We start from the raw sequence: 16,492 nt of genomic DNA on the forward strand, positions 1-16,492 counted from the left end.
TTTATATAAGACGGTGCGGCTCAGTCAGTCACTCAGTGTTGCCTGAGAGGGCAACACTGCAACAGCCGGCCCCCAGGCTGTCTTTTTTTTGCACAGCTAGTTGCCTCCAGGAGGCCACAAGAGGGAGACAAGGGACTGCAAAATGGAAAATAGGCATCCACCAACTTTACAGACAACTTGTTCTCCTTGCTCCTACAACCTCCATCCTTGCACAGTTTGTTATTCTTCCAGGTAACATAGTAACAAATCCAAATTGCTGCTCTCTTTGTAGGCAAGCAAGGGTTTGTTGCAACTGCAATTCTTACTTCTTCTTGAAATGTAGGGACCACAGTACATTCCATCACATCCATCTAGTGTACACAGGTAGGTCCATTGTGACGGGCGGGCGGGCGGGCGGGCTGGCTGCTTTAATGGCTGTTTGCTGTTCCCCTACTCCACTCCACTATTTGACTATGGTGCTGCATCAATCAGTGGCTGGCTCAGGTGCAGCTCTTTAACCTACCTAGGAGGGAGGGCGGAGAGAAGACAAGGAAGGTGAATGAGCTGTTCCAATGTGAAATGCCGGACACACAGAAACACAGACGACACAAAACAAGAGGTGGCAATGTATTAATTAATTGCATTTAATAAATTAGCTCATTATCACACATGACTGTACAAATGCATTGTCCAACAGGTGTTGAAATAATGGGATTAAAAGGGGAGATCCCATCCGAAAGACAAAAACAATGGCAAACACAAAAAGCACTTTTGGAATCTGATTTTAGTAAACACATAAGGAAAGGGTGCACCGGTCCTGGAAATACTGCAATACCAGGTCAATGCGTGGAGTGGACAGAGAAAGCTCTATTTCCATCTCCCTGTTCTAAAAATCCATTTAATATATGGTCCCCAGATAGGGGACGTATCAGATATTAAACTGATAAGAACAGATACTACACTTGATCTTAGCCAAAAGGCCGAGAAGCGATAACCCGAACGTGCCGCGCGTTTTGCTTCTTTTGCTTGCACCACAATGCAGTGCTGAAAGAGGAGGAATCGACATAAAAACGCCTTCCTGGCAACGCCCAAATGCCCTCCTGCCGTGCAAACACTGGCAGCAGCAGCAGCAGCAGCAGCAGTAAGTGCATGCCCACTGCCACCCCTTCTCCTTTCACACCTTGTATCAGCTTTAATCCAGTCCAGTGCTGCCTGCTGAGCAGCACTGACCAACACTGCCTGGGCCCAGGCTTTTATCTCTGAGGCCCCATTATGATGTCAGAAAGCTGGCTCTGGCTCCTGAGGTCTCCACTATGACACGTGCAAAGTTCTGTCTGAACTTTATATAAGACGGTGCGGCTCAGTCAGTCACTCAGTGTTGCCTGAGAGGGCAACACTGCAACAGCCGGCCCCCAGGCTGTCTTTTTTTTGCACAGCTAGTTGCCTCCAGGAGGCCACAAGAGGGAGACAAGGGACTGCAAAATGGAAAATAGGCATCCACCAACTTTACAGACAACTTGTTCTCCTTGCTCCTACAACCTCCATCCTTGCACAGTTTGTTATTCTTCCAGGTAACATAGTAACAAATCCAAATTGCTGCTCTCTTTGTAGGCAAGCAAGGGTTTATTGCAACTGCAATTCTTACTTCTTCTTGAAATGTAGGGACCACAGTACATTCCATCACATCCATCTAGTGTACACAGGTAGGTCCATTGTGACGGGCGGGCGGGCTGGCTGCTTTAATGGCTGTTTGCTGTTCCCCTACTCCACTCCACTATTTGACTATGGTGCTGCATCAATCAGTGGCTGGCTCAGGTGCAGCTCTTTAACCTACCTAAGAGGGAGGGCGGAGAGAAGACAAGGAAGGTGAATGAGCTGTTCCAATGTGAAATGCCGGAAACACAGAAACACAGATGACACAAAACAAGAGGTGGCAATGTATTAATTAATTGCATTTAATAAATTAGCTCATTATCACACATGACTGTACAAATGCATTGTCCAACAGGTGTTGAAATAATGGGATTAAAAGGGGAGATCCCATCCGAAAGACAAAAACAATGGCAAACACAAAAAGCACTTTTGGAATCTGATTTTAGTAAACACATAAGGAAAGGGTGCACCGGTCCTGGAAATACTGCAATACCAGGCCAATGCGTGGAGTGGACAGAGCAAGCTCTATTTCCATCTCCCTGTTCTAAAAATCCATTTAATATATGGTCCCCAGATAGGGGACGTATCAGATATTAAACTGATAAGAACAGATACTACACTTGATCTTAGCCAAAAGGCCGAGAAGCGATAACCCGAACGTGCCGCGCGTTTTGCTTCTTTTGCTTGCACCACAATGCAGTGCTGAAAGAGGAGGAATCGACATAAAAACGCCTTCCTGGCAACGCCCAAATGCCCTCCTGCCGTGCAAACACTGGCAGCAGCAGCAGCAGCAGCAGCAGCAGTAAGTGCATGCCCACTGCCACCCCTTCTCCTTTCACACCTTGTATCAGCTTTAATCCAGTCCAGTGCTGCCTGCTGAGCAGCACTGACCAACACTGCCTGGGCCCAGGCTTTTATCTCTGAGGCCCCATTATGATGTCAGAAAGCTGGCTCTGGCTCCTGAGGTCTCCACTATGACACGTGCAAAGTTCCGTCTGAACTTTATATAAGACGGTGCGGCTCAGTCAGTCACTCAGTGTTGCCTGAGAGGGCAACACTGCAACAGCCGGCCCCCAGGCTGTCTTTTTTTTGCACAGCTAGTTGCCTCCAGGAGGCCACAAGAGGGAGACAAGGGACTGCAAAATGGAAAATAGGCATCCACCAACTTTACAGACAACTTGTTCTCCTTGCTCCTACAACCTCCATCCTTGCACAGTTTGTTATTCTTCCAGGTAACATAGTAACAAATCCAAATTGCTGCTCTCTTTGTAGGCAAGCAAGGGTTTGTTGCAACTGCAATTCTTACTTCTTCTTGAAATGTAGGGACCACAGTACATTCCATCACATCCATCTAGTGTACACAGGTAGGTCCATTGTGACGGGCGGGCGGGCGGGCGGGCCGGCGGGCGGGCTGGCTGCTTTAATGGCTGTTTGCTGTTCCCCTACTCCACTCCACTATTTGACTATGGTGCTGCATCAATCAGTGGCTGGCTCAGGTGCAGCTCTTTAACCTACCTAGGAGGGAGGGCGGAGAGAAGACAAGGAAGGTGAATGAGCTGTTCCAATGTGAAATGCCGGACACACAGAAACACAGACGACACAAAACAAGAGGTGGCAATGTATTAATTAATTGCATTTAATAAATTAGCTCATTATCACACATGACTGTACAAATGCATTGTCCAACAGGTGTTGAAATAATGGGATTAAAAGGGGAGATCCCATCCGAAAGACAAAAACAATGGCAAACACAAAAAGCACTTTTGGAATCTGATTTTAGTAAACACATAAGGAAAGGGTGCACCGGTCCTGGAAATACTGCAATACCAGGTCAATGCGTGGAGTGGACAGAGAAAGCTCTATTTCCATCTCCCTGTTCTAAAAATCCATTTAATATATGGTCCCCAGATAGGGGACGTATCAGATATTAAACTGATAAGAACAGATACTACACTTGATCTTAGCCAAAAGGCCGAGAAGCGATAACCCGAACGTGCCGCGCGTTTTGCTTCTTTTGCTTGCACCACAATGCAGTGCTGAAAGAGGAGGAATCGACATAAAAACGCCTTCCTGGCAACGCCCAAATGCCCTCCTGCCGTGCAAACACTGGCAGCAGCAGCAGCAGCAGCAGCAGTAAGTGCATGCCCACTGCCACCCCTTCTCCTTTCACACCTTGTATCAGCTTTAATCCAGTCCAGTGCTGCCTGCTGAGCAGCACTGACCAACACTGCCTGGGCCCAGGCTTTTATCTCTGAGGCCCCATTATGATGTCAGAAAGCTGGCTCTGGCTCCTGAGGTCTCCACTATGACACGTGCAAAGTTCCGTCTGAACTTTATATAAGACGGTGCGGCTCAGTCAGTCACTCAGTGTTGCCTGAGAGGGCAACACTGCAACAGCCGGCCCCCAGGCTGTCTTTTTTTTGCACAGCTAGTTGCCTCCAGGAGGCCACAAGAGGGAGACAAGGGACTGCAAAATGGAAAATAGGCATCCACCAACTTTACAGACAACTTGTTCTCCTTGCTCCTACAACCTCCATCCTTGCACAGTTTGTTATTCTTCCAGGTAACATAGTAACAAATCCAAATTGCTGCTCTCTTTGTAGGCAAGCAAGGGTTTATTGCAACTGCAATTCTTACTTCTTCTTGAAATGTAGGGACCACAGTACATTCCATCACATCCATCTAGTGTACACAGGTAGGTCCATTGTGACGGGCGGGCGGGCGGGCGGGCTGGCTGCTTTAATGGCTGTTTGCTGTTCCCCTACTCCACTCCACTATTTGACTATGGTGCTGCATCAATCAGTGGCTGGCTCAGGTGCAGCTCTTTAACCTACCTAAGAGGGAGGGCGGAGAGAAGACAAGGAAGGTGAATGAGCTGTTCCAATGTGAAATGCCGGAAACACAGAAACACAGACGACACAAAACAAGAGGTGGCAATGTATTAATTAATTGCATTTAATAAATTAGCTCATTATCACACATGACTGTACAAATGCATTGTCCAACAGGTGTTGAAATAATGGGATTAAAAGGGGAGATCCCATCCGAAAGACAAAAACAATGGCAAACACAAAAAGCACTTTTGGAATCTGATTTTAGTAAACACATAAGGAAAGGGTGCACCGGTCCTGGAAATACTGCAATACCAGGTCAATGCGTGGAGTGGACAGAGCAAGCTCTATTTCCATCTCCCTGTTCTAAAAATCCATTTAATATATGGTCCCCAGATAGGGGACGTATCAGATATTAAACTGATAAGAACAGATACTACACTTGATCTTAGCCAAAAGGCCGAGAAGCGATAACCCGAACGTGCCGCGCGTTTTGCTTCTTTTGCTTGCACCACAATGCAGTGCTGAAAGAGGAGGAATCGACATAAAAACGCCTTCCTGGCAACGCCCAAATGCCCTCCTGCCGTGCAAACACTGGCAGCAGCAGCAGCAGCAGCAGCAGTAAGTGCATGCCCAGTGCCACCCCTTCTCCTTTCCCACCTTGTATCAGCTTTAATCCAGTCCAGTGCTGCCTGCTGAGCAGCACTGACCAACACTGCCTGGGCCCAGGCTTTTATCTCTGAGGCCCCATTATGATGTCAGAAAGCTGGCTCTGGCTCCTGAGGTCTCCACTATGACACGTGCAAAGTTCCGTCTGAACTTTATATAAGACGGTGCGGCTCAGTCAGTCACTCAGTGTTGCCTGAGAGGGCAACACTGCAACAGCCGGCCCCCAGGCTGTCTTTTTTTTGCACAGCTAGTTGCCTCCAGGAGGCCACAAGAGGGAGACAAGGGACTGCAAAATGGAAAATAGGCATCCACCAACTTTACAGACAACTTGTTCTCCTTGCTCCTACAACCTCCATCCTTGCACAGTTTGTTATTCTTCCAGGTAACATAGTAACAAATCCAAATTGCTGCTCTCTTTGTAGGCAAGCAAGGGTTTGTTGCAACTGCAATTCTTACTTCTTCTTGAAATGTAGGGACCACAGTACATTCCATCACATCCATCTAGTGTACACAGGTAGGTCCATTGTGACGGGCGGGCGGGCTGGCTGCTTTAATGGCTGTTTGCTGTTCCCCTACTCCACTCCACTATTTGACTATGGTGCTGCATCAATCAGTGGCTGGCTCAGGTGCAGCTCTTTAACCTACCTAGGAGGGAGGGCGGAGAGAAGACAAGGAAGGTGAATGAGCTGTTCCAATGTGAAATGCCGGACACACAGAAACACAGACGACACAAAACAAGAGGTGGCAATGTATTAATTAATTGCATTTAATAAATTAGCTCATTATCACACATGACTGTACAAATGCATTGTCCAACAGGTGTTGAAATAATGGGATTAAAAGGGGAGATCCCATCCGAAAGACAAAAACAATGGCAAACACAAAAAGCACTTTTGGAATCTGATTTTAGTAAACACATAAGGAAAGGGTGCACCGGTCCTGGAAATACTGCAATACCAGGTCAATGCGTGGAGTGGACAGAGAAAGCTCTATTTCCATCTCCCTGTTCTAAAAATCCATTTAATATATGGTCCCCAGATAGGGGACGTATCAGATATTAAACTGATAAGAACAGATACTACACTTGATCTTAGCCAAAAGGCCGAGAAGCGATAACCCGAACGTGCCGCGCGTTTTGCTTCTTTTGCTTGCACCACAATGCAGTGCTGAAAGAGGAGGAATCGACATAAAAACGCCTTCCTGGCAACGCCCAAATGCCCTCCTGCCGTGCAAACACTGGCAGCAGCAGCAGCAGCAGCAGCAGTAAGTGCATGCCCACTGCCACCCCTTCTCCTTTCACACCTTGTATCAGCTTTAATCCAGTCCAGTGCTGCCTGCTGAGCAGCACTGACCAACACTGCCTGGGCCCAGGCTTTTATCTCTGAGGCCCCATTATGATGTCAGAAAGCTGGCTCTGGCTCCTGAGGTCTCCACTATGACACGTGCAAAGTTCCGTCTGAACTTTATATAAGACGGTGCGGCTCAGTCAGTCACTCAGTGTTGCCTGAGAGGGCAACACTGCAACAGCCGGCCCCCAGGCTGTCTTTTTTTTGCACAGCTAGTTGCCTCCAGGAGGCCACAAGAGGGAGACAAGGGACTGCAAAATGGAAAATAGGCATCCACCAACTTTACAGACAACTTGTTCTCCTTGCTCCTACAACCTCCATCCTTGCACAGTTTGTTATTCTTCCAGGTAACATAGTAACAAATCCAAATTGCTGCTCTCTTTGTAGGCAAGCAAGGGTTTATTGCAACTGCAATTCTTACTTCTTCTTGAAATGTAGGGACCACAGTACATTCCATCACATCCATCTAGTGTACACAGGTAGGTCCATTGTGACGGGCGGGCGGGCGGGCGGGCTGGCTGCTTTAATGGCTGTTTGCTGTTCCCCTACTCCACTCCACTATTTGACTATGGTGCTGCATCAATCAGTGGCTGGCTCAGGTGCAGCTCTTTAACCTACCTAAGAGGGAGGGCGGAGAGAAGACAAGGAAGGTGAATGAGCTGTTCCAATGTGAAATGCCGGAAACACAGAAACACAGACGACACAAAACAAGAGGTGGCAATGTATTAATTAATTGCATTTAATAAATTAGCTCATTATCACACATGACTGTACAAATGCATTGTCCAACAGGTGTTGAAATAATGGGATTAAAAGGGGAGATCCCATCCGAAAGACAAAAACAATGGCAAACACAAAAAGCACTTTTGGAATCTGATTTTAGTAAACACATAAGGAAAGGGTGCACCGGTCCTGGAAATACTGCAATACCAGGTCAATGCGTGGAGTGGACAGAGCAAGCTCTATTTCCATCTCCCTGTTCTAAAAATCCATTTAATATATGGTCCCCAGATAGGGGACGTATCAGATATTAAACTGATAAGAACAGATACTACACTTGATCTTAGCCAAAAGGCCGAGAAGCGATAACCCGAACGTGCCGCGCGTTTTGCTTCTTTTGCTTGCACCACAATGCAGTGCTGAAAGAGGAGGAATCGACATAAAAACGCCTTCCTGGCAACGCCCAAATGCCCTCCTGCCGTGCAAACACTGGCAGCAGCAGCAGCAGCAGCAGCAGCAGCAGTAAGTGCATGCCCACTGCCACCCCTTCTCCTTTCACACCTTGTATCAGCTTTAATCCAGTCCAGTGCTGCCTGCTGAGCAGCACTGACCAACACTGCCTGGGCCCAGGCTTTTATCTCTGAGGCCCCATTATGATGTCAGAAAGCTGGCTCTGGCTCCTGAGGTCTCCACTATGACACGTGCAAAGTTCCGTCTGAACTTTATATAAGACGGTGCGGCTCAGTCAGTCACTCAGTGTTGCCTGAGAGGGCAACACTGCAACAGCCGGCCCCCAGGCTGTCTTTTTTTTGCACAGCTAGTTGCCTCCAGGAGGCCACAAGAGGGAGACAAGGGACTGCAAAATGGAAAATAGGCATCCACCAACTTTACAGACAACTTGTTCTCCTTGCTCCTACAACCTCCATCCTTGCACAGTTTGTTATTCTTCCAGGTAACATAGTAACAAATCCAAATTGCTGCTCTCTTTGTAGGCAAGCAAGGGTTTGTTGCAACTGCAATTCTTACTTCTTCTTGAAATGTAGGGACCACAGTACATTCCATCACATCCATCTAGTGTACACAGGTAGGTCCATTGTGACGGGCGGGCGGGCGGGCGGGCTGGCTGCTTTAATGGCTGTTTGCTGTTCCCCTACTCCACTCCACTATTTGACTATGGTGCTGCATCAATCAGTGGCTGGCTCAGGTGCAGCTCTTTAACCTACCTAGGAGGGAGGGCGGAGAGAAGACAAGGAAGGTGAATGAGCTGTTCCAATGTGAAATGCCGGACACACAGAAACACAGACGACACAAAACAAGAGGTGGCAATGTATTAATTAATTGCATTTAATAAATTAGCTCATTATCACACATGACTGTACAAATGCATTGTCCAACAGGTGTTGAAATAATGGGATTAAAAGGGGAGATCCCATCCGAAAGACAAAAACAATGGCAAACACAAAAAGCACTTTTGGAATCTGATTTTAGTAAACACATAAGGAAAGGGTGCACCGGTCCTGGAAATACTGCAATACCAGGTCAATGCGTGGAGTGGACAGAGAAAGCTCTATTTCCATCTCCCTGTTCTAAAAATCCATTTAATATATGGTCCCCAGATAGGGGACGTATCAGATATTAAACTGATAAGAACAGATACTACACTTGATCTTAGCCAAAAGGCCGAGAAGCGATAACCCGAACGTGCCGCGCGTTTTGCTTCTTTTGCTTGCACCACAATGCAGTGCTGAAAGAGGAGGAATCGACATAAAAACGCCTTCCTGGCAACGCCCAAATGCCCTCCTGCCGTGCAAACACTGGCAGCAGCAGCAGCAGCAGCAGCAGTAAGTGCATGCCCACTGCCACCCCTTCTCCTTTCACACCTTGTATCAGCTTCAATCCAGTCCAGTGCTGCCTGCTGAGCAGCACTGACCAACACTGCCTGGGCCCAGGCTTTTATCTCTGAGGCCCCATTATGATGTCAGAAAGCTGGCTCTGGCTCCTGAGGTCTCCACTATGACACGTGCAAAGTTCCGTCTGAACTTTATATAAGACGGTGCGGCTCAGTCAGTCACTCAGTGTTGCCTGAGAGGGCAACACTGCAACAGCCGGCCCCCAGGCTGTCTTTTTTTTTGCACAGCTAGTTGCCTCCAGGAGGCCACAAGAGGGAGACAAGGGACTGCAAAATGGAAAATAGGCATCCACCAACTTTACAGACAACTTGTTCTCCTTGCTCCTACAACCTCCATCCTTGCACAGTTTGTTATTCTTCCAGGTAACATAGTAACAAATCCAAATTGCTGCTCTCTTTGTAGGCAAGCAAGGGTTTATTGCAACTGCAATTCTTACTTCTTCTTGAAATGTAGGGACCACAGTACATTCCATCACATCCATCTAGTGTACACAGGTAGGTCCATTGTGACGGGCGGGCGGGCGGGCGGGCTGGCTGCTTTAATGGCTGTTTGCTGTTCCCCTACTCCACTCCACTATTTGACTATGGTGCTGCATCAATCAGTGGCTGGCTCAGGTGCAGCTCTTTAACCTACCTAAGAGGGAGGGCGGAGAGAAGACAAGGAAGGTGAATGAGCTGTTCCAATGTGAAATGCCGGACACACAGAAACACAGACGACACAAAACAAGAGGTGGCAATGTATTAATTAATTGCATTTAATAAATTAGCTCATTATCACACATGACTGTACAAATGCATTGTCCAACAGGTGTTGAAATAATGGGATTAAAAGGGGAGATCCCATCCGAAAGACAAAAACAATGGCAAACACAAAAAGCACTTTTGGAATCTGATTTTAGTAAACACATAAGGAAAGGGTGCACCGGTCCTGGAAATACTGCAATACCAGGTCAATGCGTGGAGTGGACAGAGAAAGCTCTATTTCCATCTCCCTGTTCTAAAAATCCATTTAATATATGGTCCCCAGATAGGGGACGTATCAGATATTAAACTGATAAGAACAGATACTACACTTGATCTTAGCCAAAAGGCCGAGAAGCGATAACCCGAACGTGCCGCGCGTTTTGCTTCTTTTGCTTGCACCACAATGCAGTGCTGAAAGAGGAGGAATCAACATAAAAACGCCTTCCTGGCAACGCCCAAATGCCCTCCTGCCGTGCAAACACTGGCGGCAGCAGCAGCAGCAGCAGCAGCAGCAGCAGTAAGTGCATGCCCACTGCCACCCCTTCTCCTTTCACACCTTGTATCAGCTTTAATCCAGTCCAGTGCTGCCTGCTGAGCAGCACTGACCAACACTGCCTGGGCCCAGGCTTTTATCTCTGAGGCCCCATTATGATGTCAGAAAGCTGGCTCTGGCTCCTGAGGTCTCCACTATGACACGTGCAAAGTTCCGTCTGAACTTTATATAAGACGGTGCGGCTCAGTCAGTCACTCAGTGTTGCCTGAGAGGGCAACACTGCAACAGCCGGCCCCCAGGCTGTCTTTTTTTTGCACAGCCAGTTGCCTCCAGGAGGCCACAAGAGGGAGACAAGGGACTGCAAAATGGAAAATAGGCATCCACCAACTTTACAGACAACTTGTTCTCCTTGCTCCTACAACCTCCATCCTTGCACAGTTTGTTATTCTTCCAGGTAACATAGTAACAAATCCAAATTGCTGCTCTCTTTGTAGGCAAGCAAGGGTTTATTGCAACTGCAATTCTTACTTCTTCTTGAAATGTAGGGACCACAGTACATTCCATCACATCCATCTAGTGTACACAGGTAGGTCCATTGTGACGGGCGGGCGGGCGGGCTGGCTGCTTTAATGGCTGTTTGCTGTTCCCCTACTCCACTCCACTATTTGACTATGGTGCTGCATCAATCAGTGGCTGGCTCAGGTGCAGCTCTTTAACCTACCTAAGAGGGAGGGCGGAGAGAAGACAAGGAAGGTGAATGAGCTGTTCCAATGTGAAATGCCGGAAACACAGAAACACAGACGACACAAAACAAGAGGTGGCAATGTATTAATTAATTGCATTTAATAAATTAGCTCATTATCACACATGACTGTACAAATGCATTGTCCAACAGGTGTTGAAATAATGGGATTAAAAGGGGAGATCCCATCCGAAAGACAAAAACAATGGCAAACACAAAAAGCACTTTTGGAATCTGATTTTAGTAAACACATAAGGAAAGGGTGCACCGGTCCTGGAAATACTGCAATACCAGGTCAATGCGTGGAGTGGACAGAGCAAGCTCTATTTCCATCTCCCTGTTCTAAAAATCCATTTAATATATGGTCCCCAGATAGGGGACGTATCAGATATTAAACTGATAAGAACAGATACTACACTTGATCTTAGCCAAAAGGCCGAGAAGCGATAACCCGAACGTGCCGCTCGTTTTGCTTCTTTTGCTTGCACCACAATGCAGTGCTGAAAGAGGAGGAATCGACATAAAAACGCCTTCCTGGCAACGCCCAAATGCCCTCCTGCCGTGCAAACACTGGCAGCAGCAGCAGCAGCAGCAGCAGTAAGTGCATGCCCAGTGCCACCCCTTCTCCTTTCCCACCTTGTATCAGCTTTAATCCAGTCCAGTGCTGCCTGCTGAGCAGCACTGACCAACACTGCCTGGGCCCAGGCTTTTATCTCTGAGGCCCCATTATGATGTCAGAAAGCTGGCTCTGGCTCCTGAGGTCTCCACTATGACACGTGCAAAGTTCCGTCTGAACTTTATATAAGACGGTGCGGCTCAGTCAGTCACTCAGTGTTGCCTGAGAGGGCAACACTGCAACAGCCGGCCCCCAGGCTGTCTTTTTTTTGCACAGCTAGTTGCCTCCAGGAGGCCACAAGAGGGAGACAAGGGACTGCAAAATGGAAAATAGGCATCCACCAACTTTACAGACAACTTGTTCTCCTTGCTCCTACAACCTCCATCCTTGCACAGTTTGTTATTCTTCCGGGTAACATAGTAACAAATCCAAATTGCTGCTCTCTTTGTAGGCAAGCAAGGGTTTGTTGCAACTGCAATTCTTACTTCTTCTTGAAATGTAGGGACCACAGTACATTCCATCACATCCATCTAGTGTACACAGGTAGGTCCATTGTGACGGGCGGGCGGGCGGGCTGGCTGCTTTAATGGCTGTTTGCTGTTCCCCTACTCCACTCCACTATTTGACTATGGTGCTGCATCAATCAGTGGCTGGCTCAGGTGCAGCTCTTTAACCTACCTAGGAGGGAGGGCGGAGAGAAGACAAGGAAGGTGAATGAGCTGTTCCAATGTGAAATGCCGGAAACACAGAAACACAGACGACACAAAACAAGAGGTGGCAATGTATTAATTAATTGCATTTAATAAATTAGCTCATTATCACACATGACTGTACAAATGCATTGTCCAACAGGTGTTGAAATAATGGGATTAAAAGGGGAGATCCCATCCGAAAGACAAAAACAATGGCAAACACAAAAAGCACTTTTGGAATCTGATTTTAGTAAACACATAAGGAAAGGGTGCACCGGTCCTGGAAATACTGCAATACCAGGTCAATGCGTGGAGTGGACAGAGCAAGCTCTATTTCCATCTCCCTGTTCTAAAAATCCATTTAATATATGGTCCCCAGATAGGGGACGTATCAGATATTAAACTGATAAGAACAGATACTACACTTGATCTTAGCCAAAAGGCCGAGAAGCGATAACCCGAACGTGCCGCGCGTTTTGCTTCTTTTGCTTGCACCACAATGCAGTGCTGAAAGAGGAGGAATCGACATAAAAACGCCTTCCTGGCAACGCCCAAATGCCCTCCTGCCGTGCAAACACTGGCAGCAGCAGCAGCAGCAGCAGCAGCAGTAAGTGCATGCCCACTGCCACCCCTTCTCCTTTCACACCTTGTATCAGCTTTAATCCAGTCCAGTGCTGCCTGCTGAGCAGCACTGACCAACACTGCCTGGGCCCAGGCTTTTATCTCTGAGGCCCCATTATGATGTCAGAAAGCTGGCTCTGGCTCCTGAGGTCTCCACTATGACACGTGCAAAGTTCCGTCTGAACTTTATATAAGACGGTGCGGCTCAGTCAGTCACTCAGTGTTGCCTGAGAGGGCAACACTGCAACAGCCGGCCCCCAGGCTGTCTTTTTTTTGCACAGCTAGTTGCCTACAGGAGGCCACAAGAGGGAGACAAGGGACTGCAAAATGGAAAATAGGCATCCACCAACTTTACAGACAACTTGTTCTCCTTGCTCCTACAACCTCCATCCTTGCACAGTTTGTTATTCTTCCAGGTAACATAGTAACAAATCCAAATTGCTGCTCTCTTTGTAGGCAAGCAAGGGTTTGTTGCAACTGCAATTCTTACTTCTTCTTGAAATGTAGGGACCACAGTACATTCCATCACATCCATCTAGTGTACACAGGTAGGTCCATTGTGACGGGCGGGCGGGCGGGCGGGCTGGCTGCTTTAATGGCTGTTTGCTGTTCCCCTACTCCACTCCACTATTTGACTATGGTGCTGCATCAATCAGTGGCTGGCTCAGGTGCAGCTCTTTAACCTACCTAGGAGGGAGGGCGGACAGAAGACAAGGAAGGTGAATGAGCTGTTCCAATGTGAAATGCCGGAAACACAGAAACACAGACGACACAAAACAAGAGGTGGCAATGTATTAATTAATTGCATTTAATAAATTAGCTCATTATCACACATGACTGTACAAATGCATTGTCCAACAGGTGTTGAAATAATGGGATTAAAAGGGGAGATCCCATCCGAAAGACAAAAACAATGGCAAACACAAAAAGCACTTTTGGAATCTGATTTTAGTAAACACATAAGGAAAGGGTGCACCGGTCCTGGAAATACTGCAATACCAGGTCAATGCGTGGAGTGGACAGAGCAAGCTCTATTTCCATCTCCCTGTTCTAAAAATCCATTTAATATATGGTCCCCAGATAGGGGACGTATCAGATATTAAACTGATAAGAACAGATACTACACTTGATCTTAGCCAAAAGGCCGAGAAGCGATAACCCGAACGTGCCGCACGTTTTGCTTCTTTTGCTTGCACCACAATGCAGTGCTAAAAGAGGAGGAATCGACATAAAAACGCCTTCCTGGCAACGCCCAAATGCCCTCCTGCCGTGAAAACACTGGCAGCATCAGCAGCAGCAGCAGCAGCAGCAGCAGTAAGTGCATACCCACTGCCACCCCTTCTCCTTTCACACCTTGTATCAGCTTTAATCCAGTCCAGTGCTGCCTGCTGAGCAGCACTGACCAACACTGCCTGGGCCCAGGCTTTTATCTCTGAGGCCCCATTATGATGTCAGAAAGCTGGCTCTGGCTCCTGAGGTCTCCACTATGACACGTGCAAAGTTCCGTCTGAACTTTATATAAGACGGTGCGGCTCAGTCAGTCACTCAGTGTTGCCTGAGAGGGCAACACTGCAACAGCCGGCCCCCAGGCTGTCTTTTTTTTGCACAGCTAGTTGCCTCCAGGAGGCCACAAGAGGGAGACAAGGGACTGCAAAATGGAAAATATGCATCCACCAACTTTACAGACAACTTGTTCTCCTTGCTCCTACAACCTCCATCCTTGCACAGTTTGTTATTCTTCCAGGTAACATAGTAACAAATCCAAATTGCTGCTCTCTTTGTAGGCAAGCAAGGGTTTGTTGCAACTGCAATTCTTACTTCTTCTTGAAATGTAGGGACCACAGTACATTCCATCACATCCATCTAGTGTACACAGGTAGGTCCATTGTGACGGGCGGGCGGGCGGGCGGGCTGGCTGCTTTAATGGCTGTTTGCTGTTCCCCTACTCCACTCCACTATTTGACTATGGTGCTGCATCAATCAGTGGCTGGCTCAGGTGCAGCTCTTTAACCTACCTAGGAGGGAGGGCGGAGAGAAGACAAGGAAGGTGAATGAGCTGTTCCAATGTGAAATGCCGGAAACACAGAAACACAGACGACACAAAACAAGAGGTGGCAATGTATTAATTAATTGCATTTAATAAATTAGCTCATTATCACACATGACTGTACAAATGCATTGTCCAACAGGTGTTGAAATAATGGGATTAAAAGGGGAGATCCCATCCGAAAGACAAAAACAATGGCAAACACAAAAAGCACTTTTGGAATCTGATTTTAGTAAACACATAAGGAAAGGGTGCACCGGTCCTGGAAATACTGCAATACCAGGTCAATGCGTGGAGTGGACAGAGCAAGCTCTATTTCCATCTCCCTGTTCTAAAAATCCATTTAATATATGGTCCCCAGATAGGGGACGTATCAGATATTAAACTGATAAGAACAGATACTACACTTGATCTTAGCCAAAAGGCCGAGAAGCGATAACCCGAACGTGCCGCGCGTTTTGCTTCTTTTGCTTGCACCACAATGCAGTGCTGAAAGAGGAGGAATCGACATAAAAACGCCTTCCTGGCAACGCCCAAATGCCCTCCTGCCGTGCAAACACTGGCAGCAGCAGCAGCAGCAGCAGTAAGTGCATGCCCACTGCCACCCCTTCTCCTTTCACACCTTGTATCAGCTTTAATCCAGTCCAGTGCTGCCTGCTGAGCAGCACTGACCAACACTGCCTGGGCCCAGGCTTTTATCTCTGAGGCCCTATTATGATGTCAGAAAGCTGGCTCTGGCTCCTGAGGTCTCCACTATGACACGTGCAAAGTTCCGTCTGAACTTTATATAAGACGGTGCGGCTCAGTCAGTCACTCAGTGTTGCCTGAGAGGGCAACACTGCAACAGCCGGCCCCCAGGCTGTCTTTTTTTTGCACAGCTAGTTGCCTCCAGGAGGCCACAAGAGGGAGACAAGGGACTGCAAAATGGAAAATAGGCATCCACCAACTTTACAGACAACTTGTTCTCCTTGCTCCTACAACCTCCATCCTTGCACAGTTTGTTATTCTTCCAGGTAACATAGTAACAAATCCAAATTGCTGCTCTCTTTGTAGGCAAGCAAGGGTTTGTTGCAACTGCAATTCTTACTTCTTCTTGAAATGTAGGGACCACAGTACATTCCATCACATCCATCTAGTGTACACAGGTAGGTCCATTGTGACGGGCGGGCGGGCTGGCTGCTTTAATGGCTGTTTGCTGTTCCCCTACTCCACTCCACTATTTGACTATGGTGCTGCATCAATCAGTGGCTGGCTCAGGTGCAGCTCTTTAACCTACCTAGGAGGGAGGGCGGAGAGAAGACAAGGAAGGTGAATGAGCTGTTCCAATGTGAAATGCCGGAAACACAGAAACACAGACGACACAAAACAAGAGGTGGCAATGTATTAATTAATTGCATTTAATAAATTAGCTCATTATCACACATGACTGT

General features: G+C 47.5%; 12 non-coding genes across 12 annotated transcripts; all 12 read right to left on the reverse strand.

Moving 5' to 3' along the window:
- Nucleotides 1-780: 780 nt before the first annotated feature.
- Nucleotides 781-971, reverse strand: LOC142675087 (U2 spliceosomal RNA). The gene has a single exon (XR_012852119.1). It is a non-coding gene; the product is annotated as a U2 spliceosomal RNA (small nuclear RNA).
- A 1,120-nt stretch (nucleotides 972-2,091) lies between these two features.
- On the reverse strand, nucleotides 2,092-2,282 carry LOC142675059 (U2 spliceosomal RNA). Its single transcript, XR_012852095.1, has one exon. It is a non-coding gene; the product is annotated as a U2 spliceosomal RNA (small nuclear RNA).
- Nucleotides 2,283-3,425: 1,143 nt separating this feature from the next.
- LOC142675088 (U2 spliceosomal RNA) lies at nucleotides 3,426-3,616 on the reverse strand. Its single transcript, XR_012852120.1, has one exon. It is a non-coding gene; the product is annotated as a U2 spliceosomal RNA (small nuclear RNA).
- A 1,128-nt stretch (nucleotides 3,617-4,744) lies between these two features.
- LOC142675030 (U2 spliceosomal RNA) lies at nucleotides 4,745-4,935 on the reverse strand. Its single transcript, XR_012852072.1, has one exon. It is a non-coding gene; the product is annotated as a U2 spliceosomal RNA (small nuclear RNA).
- Nucleotides 4,936-6,055: 1,120 nt separating this feature from the next.
- On the reverse strand, nucleotides 6,056-6,246 carry LOC142675089 (U2 spliceosomal RNA). Its single transcript, XR_012852121.1, has one exon. It is a non-coding gene; the product is annotated as a U2 spliceosomal RNA (small nuclear RNA).
- A 1,128-nt stretch (nucleotides 6,247-7,374) lies between these two features.
- LOC142675031 (U2 spliceosomal RNA) lies at nucleotides 7,375-7,565 on the reverse strand. The gene has a single exon (XR_012852073.1). It is a non-coding gene; the product is annotated as a U2 spliceosomal RNA (small nuclear RNA).
- Nucleotides 7,566-8,699: 1,134 nt separating this feature from the next.
- Nucleotides 8,700-8,890, reverse strand: LOC142675092 (U2 spliceosomal RNA). The gene has a single exon (XR_012852122.1). It is a non-coding gene; the product is annotated as a U2 spliceosomal RNA (small nuclear RNA).
- Nucleotides 8,891-10,019: 1,129 nt separating this feature from the next.
- On the reverse strand, nucleotides 10,020-10,210 carry LOC142675093 (U2 spliceosomal RNA). Its single transcript, XR_012852123.1, has one exon. It is a non-coding gene; the product is annotated as a U2 spliceosomal RNA (small nuclear RNA).
- Nucleotides 10,211-11,343: 1,133 nt separating this feature from the next.
- LOC142675032 (U2 spliceosomal RNA) lies at nucleotides 11,344-11,534 on the reverse strand. The gene has a single exon (XR_012852074.1). It is a non-coding gene; the product is annotated as a U2 spliceosomal RNA (small nuclear RNA).
- A 1,124-nt stretch (nucleotides 11,535-12,658) lies between these two features.
- LOC142675033 (U2 spliceosomal RNA) lies at nucleotides 12,659-12,849 on the reverse strand. Its single transcript, XR_012852075.1, has one exon. It is a non-coding gene; the product is annotated as a U2 spliceosomal RNA (small nuclear RNA).
- A 1,131-nt stretch (nucleotides 12,850-13,980) lies between these two features.
- LOC142675034 (U2 spliceosomal RNA) lies at nucleotides 13,981-14,171 on the reverse strand. Its single transcript, XR_012852076.1, has one exon. It is a non-coding gene; the product is annotated as a U2 spliceosomal RNA (small nuclear RNA).
- A 1,137-nt stretch (nucleotides 14,172-15,308) lies between these two features.
- On the reverse strand, nucleotides 15,309-15,499 carry LOC142675036 (U2 spliceosomal RNA). The gene has a single exon (XR_012852077.1). It is a non-coding gene; the product is annotated as a U2 spliceosomal RNA (small nuclear RNA).
- Between the last annotated feature and the right edge of the window lie 993 nt (nucleotides 15,500-16,492).

Source organism: Rhinoderma darwinii (genome assembly GCF_050947455.1).
Source record: "Rhinoderma darwinii isolate aRhiDar2 chromosome 2 unlocalized genomic scaffold, aRhiDar2.hap1 SUPER_2_unloc_25, whole genome shotgun sequence".
Taxonomy (NCBI): domain Eukaryota; kingdom Metazoa; phylum Chordata; class Amphibia; order Anura; family Rhinodermatidae; genus Rhinoderma; species Rhinoderma darwinii.